Genomic DNA, 7,044 nt, shown 5'->3' on the forward strand with positions numbered 1-7,044 from the left:
GTCTGATGTAAAGTGGAACTTGATCAGTCGGAAGAGGCAGACGGTCAGGAAGGAGGATCCGATGATTACGTGGAGTCCGTGGAATCCAGTGGCAACGAAGAAGGTAGATCCGTAGACGCTATCGGCGATTGAGAATGGGGCTTCGTGGTATTCTATTGCTTGTAGGGCTGTGAAGTAGAATCCCAGGAGGATCGTTAGGGTTAGGGCGTGGATGGCGTGTTTTCGGTTTCCTTCTGTGATGCTGTGATGGGCTCACGTTACGGTAACGCCTGAGGCTAGTAGGATGGCTGTGTTTAGTAGGGGGACTTCTATCGGGTTGAGTGGTTTAATTCCTGTTGGGGGTCATTGGCCTCCTAGTTCTGGGGTTGGGGCCAGGCTCGAGTGGAAGAACGCTCAGAAGAACCCTAAGAAGAAGAATGCTTCGGATGTGATGAAAAGGATTATGCCGTATCGTAGGCCTTTTTGGACTGTGGGAGTGTGATGGCCTTGGAAGGTGCTTTCTCGTACAATGTCTCGTCATCATTGGAGTATTACTAGGAGTATTGAGATGAGGCCTAGGGTTAGTAGTATGGATGAGTTGTAGTGGAATCACATGATTAATCCTGAGGTTGTGAGTAGGGCGGCGGCTGCCCCGAAGATTGGTCAAGGGCTTGGGTCAACTATGTGGTATGAGTGTGCTTGGTGTGCCATTAGATGTTTTCTTGTAAGTATAGGCTTAGAAGGAGCACGAAGACGTAGGCCTGGATTATGGCTACTGCTACTTCTAGGATGGTTAGGAGTAGTAGGATGATTATTGTTAGGATGGATACTGCAGGAAGGGTGGGTATTAATGCAATGGAGGCTGTAGAGATGAGTTGGATGAGTAAGTGTCCTGCTGTAAGGTTGGCTGTAAGGCGGACTCCGAGGGCTAGGGGGCGGATTAGTAGGCTGGTTGTTTCGATCAGGATTAGTGCGGGGATTAGGGGTGTAGGGGTACCTTCGGGTAATAGGTGGGCTAAAGAGGCTGATGGTTGGTTTCGTAGGCCTGTTAGTAGTGTGGCGAGCCATAGTGGGAAGGCTAGGGCTATGTTCATAGATAGTTGGGTGGTTGGGGTGAATGTATATGGAAGGAGGCCTAGAAGGTTGATTGTAAGAAGTATGATTATTAGGGATGTAAATATTATGGCTCATTTGTGGCCATTTTTGTTGAGTGGGACTATTAGTTGTTTTGTGATTAGGTGAAGGAGTCATGTTTGGATAGTAGAAAGGCGGTTGTTGATTCATCGGTTGTTTGGGGACGGGAATAGTAGGGCTGGGAAGAGTAGGGATAGTAGGATTAAGGGGATGCCGAATAGATTGGGGCTGGAAAATTGGTCAAAGAAGCTTAGGTTCATGGTCAGGATCATGGTGTGGGTTTGGTAGTGAGGGAGGTCTTATTTGATGGGGGGTTGGTTGTGGTGAAGGCTAGTAGTTTTGGTTGGATGAGGAGTGCTAGGGTTAATCAGGTTATAATTATGATTGAAAATCATGGTGCGGGGTTAAGCTGTGGCATATCATTAAGGAGGGGGAAGTCCCTCTTTGGCTAGCTTAAAAGGCGAGTGCTGTTGCATAGCTTCTTAATGATTAGGATGATGATAGAAGGGACGATCAGGCCTCGAAATGTGGGAGTGGGGTTGATTCTACTACAATGGGTATGTAGCTGTGATTAGCCCCGCAAATTTCTGAGCATTGTCCGTAAAAAATCCCAGGCCGGGTGGTAATGAATGAAGTTTGGTTTAGTCGGCCTGGGATTGCGTCTGTTTTAACTCCGAGCGTTGGGACTGCTCAGGAGTGGAGTACGTCTCCTGCAGTAATGATTACGCGGATGGGGGATTCTATTGGGATAACTACGCGGTGGTCAACTTCTAGCAGTCGGAAGTGGCCGTTGGGTAAGTCTGGGGTGGGCACTATGTAGGAGTCGAATGATAGGTCTTTGAAGTCTGTGTATTCGTAGCTTCAGTATCATTGGTGGCCGATGGCTTTTAGGGTGAGGTCTGGTTCGTCGATTTCGTCCATTATGTAGAGGATTTGTAGGGATGGGAGGGCGAGGAGTACCAGGACGATAGCAGGTAGGATTGTCCAGATCAGCTCTACTTCTTGGGCGTCTACAGCATTGGACGAGAGTTTTTCTGTTAGTATGTGGGCTAAAAGGTAGAGAACTAGGCTGCAGATAGCTAGGGCAACGATTAGGGCGTGGTCGTGGAATTCAACGAGTTCTTCTATGATGGGTGATGAGGCGTCTTGGAATCCTAGTTGGGAGTGGTTGGCCACATGAGATGTACAGGATTTTTACCTGTGATTTAGTCTTGACAAGGCTATGTAATTGGTTTACTAACGTCTCATAAGAAAGAAGCATGAGCGGTTAATGCAGTTGGCTTGAAACCAGCATGTGAGGGTTCGATTCCTTCCTTTCTTGTACTTGGACGAAGGCCGGTTCCTCGAAAGTATGGTATGGGGGAGGGCAGCCGTGGATTCATTCAACGTTTGTGGTAGTTAGTTCTGGTTGTAGGACTTTTCGTTTGGCCGAAAAGGTTTCTCAGATGATGAATATTAGTATGATTACGGCTACTATTGAGATTAGGGAGCCGATGGAGGAAATGGTGTTTCATAGTGTGTAGGCGTCGGGATAGTCCGAGTATCGTCGGGGTATTCCTGCTAGGCCTAGGAAGTGCTGGGGGAAGAACGTTAGGTTTACTCCTGTAAATATTACCCCGAAGTGGGCTTTTGCTCATGTTTGGTGTAGGGTAAACCCAGTGAGTAGTGGGAATCAGTGAGTAAATCCTGCTAGAATGGCAAAGACGGCGCCTATGGATAGGACGTAGTGGAAGTGGGCAACTACGTAGTACGTGTCGTGCAGGGCGATGTCTAGGGAAGAGTTTGCAAGAACGATTCCTGTTAATCCTCCGATGGTAAATAGGAAGATAAATCCTAGAGCTCATAGTATTGGGGGGGGTCTCATTTGATTGTTCCTCCGTGCAGGGTGGCTAGTCAGCTAAATACTTTGATTCCGGTAGGGATGGCAATGATTATAGTGGCTGATGTAAAGTAGGCTCGGGTATCAACGTCTATTCCTACTGTAAACATGTGGTGAGCTCAGACGATGAATCCTAGGAAGCCGATGGATAGTATGGCTCAGACTATTCCCATGTAGCCGAAGGGCTCCTTTTTGCCTGAGTAGTACGTGACTACGTGTGAGATGATTCCGAACCCCGGTAGGATCAGAATATAGACTTCTGGGTGTCCGAAGAATCAGAATAGGTGTTGGTACAGGATTGGGTCTCCTCCTCCAGCGGGGTCGAAGAATGTGGTGTTTAGGTTTCGATCAGTTAGTAATATTGTAATACCAGCGGCGAGTACGGGGAGTGATAGAAGGAGTAGGATGGCGGTAATTAGTACGGATCAGACAAATAGTGGGGTTTGGTATTGTGAGAGTGCGGGGGGTTTTATGTTGATGGCTGTGGTGATAAAGTTGATGGCCCCAAGGATGGAGGAGATACCGGCTAAGTGGAGTGAGAAGATAGCCAGGTCTACTGAAGCTCCGGCGTGGGCAAGGTCACCTGCTAGGGGAGGGTAGACAGTTCAGCCTGTGCCGGCGCCAGCTTCTACAGTGGATGAGGCTAGTAGTAGGAGGAATGATGGGGGGAGGAGTCAAAAGCTTATGTTGTTTATTCGCGGGAATGCTATGTCGGGGGCACCGATTATGAGGGGGACTAATCAGTTGCCGAATCCTCCGATCATGATGGGTATGACTATAAAGAAGCTTATTACAAAGGCGTGAGCGGTAACGATTACATTGTAAATTTGGTCGTCGCCTAGGAGAGTTCCTGGTTGTCCTAGTTCTGCGCGGATTAATAGGCTGAGTGCGGTGCCGACTATTCCTGCTCATGCCCCGAAGATGAGGTACAGGGTGCCAATATCCTTATGGTTAGTGGAAAATAGTCATCGGTTGATGAAGGTGACGGGTAAGATGGCTGAGTGTTGAAGCGTTAGGCTGTAGTCCTTTTTACAGAGGTTTAATTCCTCTTCTTATCGGCTCTGTAGTGAAATTCATGTTGAGTTGCAAGCTCATCGATGCGCACTAGGGTGCGTCAGGGTCTTTGTAGGCAGAAGCCAATTGGTTTAGGCATTTAGCTGTTAACTAGAGTTTTGTGGGATCGAAGCCCATCTGTCTAGGGAGGCTTTAGCTTAATTAAAGCGTCTGACTTGCATTCAGAAGATACAGGTTAATATTCTGTAAGTCTTAATGTGCAGAAACTAAGAGGGTTTAACTCTTATTTAAGGCTTTGAAGGCCTTCGGTTTGGGGTGTTATCCTAAGTTTCTAGACAATGGCATGTATTATTGGGGACAGGGGAAGTAAGAGGATTGATAGTGAGGCAAGGACCGCAGTAGGTGTGCTTGGGGCTTTGCTAGTGTATCATTGTTTTATGTGGTTAGAGGAGTTGGGGGGAAGGGTAATTGTTGAGTGGTATGCGAGGCGTAGGTAGAAGAAGAGGCTGAGCAGTGATAGCATGGCAATTGCCATGGCTGCTGGTGTTATTTCCTGTTTAGTTAGTTCTTGGATGATAAGTCACTTTGGTATAAAGCCTGTTAATGGGGGGAGGCCTGCTAGGGATAAAAGTACTAGTATTAGGGTGGCGTTTAGCACTGGGGTTTTTGTTCATGAGGTTGTGATCATGGATAGGTTAAGGGCTTTGATTTTGTTAAGGGCTAGGAATACGGCTGATGTTATGATTGTGTATAGGTAGAAGGTAAGTAAGGCCAATTTGGGGCTGTAAACTAGGATGATGGTGATTCAGCCTAAGTGGGAGATGGACGAGAAGGCTAGGATTTTGCGTGTTTGTGTTTGGTTCAGTCCTATTCAGCCTCCTAGTGCTGTTGAGGCTAGGGCCATGGCGGTGAGTAGAGCTGGGTCGAGGGATTTGGATGTTAGTAGGAGCAGGGTTAGTGGGGGGAATTTTATGAGGGTCGAGAGTAGCAGGGCTGTTATTAGTGGCGATCCTTGTAGTACTTCTGGGAATCAGAAGTGAAATGGCACTAGGCCCAGTTTAATAGCGATTGCTGCTGTCAGTAGTAGACAGGAGGTTGGGTGGTTTATTTGTGTGATGTCTCATTGGCCGGTGACTCAGGCATTGGTTATGCTAGAGAATAGGACCAGGGCGGAAGCAGCTGCTTGGGTTAGGAAGTATTTCGTTGCGGCTTCTACTGCTCGTGGGTGGTGGGATTTGGCAATTAGGGGAATGATGGCTAGTGTGTTGATCTCCAGTCCTGTCCAGGCCAGAACTCAGTGGTTGCTGGAAATTGTGATTGTGGTGCCCAAGATGAGGCTGAAGGTTATGATTGGGGTCGCGTAAGGGTTCATTAGTAGAGGAGGGGGTTAAACCATCATTTTCGGGGTATGGGCCCGATAGCTTGATTAGCTGACTCTACTAGAAAATAATATAAGGGAAGTATGGAGAATTTTGATTTCTCTTGTGTGGGTTCAATTCCTACTTTTCTAAGGTCAACAGGAAATGAGAGGGCTGTTATACCTCTATGTTCACTTTATCATAGTGACCCTTTGTAGTTCAGGCACATTTCCTTATGTAAGGAGGTAGGCCTGCATAGCAGATAGGTATGCTGATGTGTCAGAGGCACAGAGCTAGTGTGAGGGGTAGGAAGTTTTTTCATAGTAGGTGCATTAGTTGGTCATATCGGAATCGTGGGTATGAAGCTCGGACCCATAAGAAACCAGAAGATAGTAGGAGGACTTTTGTGGCTAGGATGACGGGGAATAGTTCTGTGGGTGGCCCTAGGGCGCTTGGGTTTAGGAATATGATGGCTGTAAGTGTATTTATTAGCATAATGTTCGCATATTCAGCTAGGAAGAATAAGGCGAAGGGTCCTGCGGCGTATTCAACGTTAAACCCTGAGACTAGCTCAGATTCACCCTCTGTGAGGTCAAAAGGAGCTCGGTTTGTCTCTGCTAGGGTGGATACGTATCATATTAATGCTAGGGGTCATGAGGAGAAAATGAAGTATAGAGGCTCCTGTGCGACGGCAAAGGAGCTGAGTGTGTAGCTTCCGCTTAGTATGATTATTGATAGCAGGATTATGGCCAGTGTCACTTCGTATGAAATGGTCTGTGCTACTGCCCGTAGGGCTCCGATTAGTGCGTATTTTGAGTTCGAGGCTCAGCCTGATCATAGGACTGAGTAGACGGCTAGGCTTGACATGGCTATTAGGAAGAGAACTCCGAGGTTTAGATCTGCTAGGGGAAATGGGAGTGGTAGTGGTGCTCAAGTGGTGAGGGCTAGGACAAGGGCTAGTATTGGTATCAGAATGAATAGAAGTGGGGAAGAGGTAGAGGGTCGGATGGGCTCTTTGGTAAATAGTTTCAGTCCGTCCGCAAATGGTTGAAGTAGGCCAAAAGGCCCGACAACGTTAGGGCCTTTGCGGGATTGTATGTAGCTTAGGATTTTCCGTTCTACTAGGGTTAGGAAGGCTACGGCAATCAGGATTGGGATGATGTATAGGAGGGATATAACGAGGCAGCTTAGTGTTGTTATTTGAATCATGGGTGAAGCTAGGGAGAGGATTTGAACCTCTGGGGAAAGGGCTTAAGCCTTCTGCACTTGCCGGGCTCTGCCACTCTAGCTGGTCCTTTTCTAGGATTGAAAGTGGTGGGGGAAGGCCCTCTTCACGGTTTAGTTGGTTTCACTGCTTAGAGGGGGGGGGGCGTGCTTGTGGTATTGGCCCCACTTTCCCGGTCCTTTCGTACTGGGGAGAGTGTGTCATAGATAGAAACCGACCTGGATTGCTCCGGTCTGAACTCAGATCACGTAGGACTGTTAATCGTTGAACAAACGAACCCTTAATAGCGGCTGCACCATTAGGATGTCCTGATCCAACATCGAGGTCGTAAACCCCCCTGTCGATATGGGCTCTTGAGGGGGATTGCGCTGTTATCCCTGGGGTAGCTTGGTCCATTAATCAATTATATTGGGTCTGGTCACTGTTAGCACTTTGAGGGGTAGCTCTAGGTAAAG

This window comes from Anser brachyrhynchus (genome assembly GCF_964034855.1).
Source record: "Anser brachyrhynchus genome assembly, contig: SCAFFOLD_87, whole genome shotgun sequence".
In the NCBI taxonomy this organism is placed as follows: Eukaryota; Metazoa; Chordata; class Aves; order Anseriformes; family Anatidae; genus Anser; species Anser brachyrhynchus.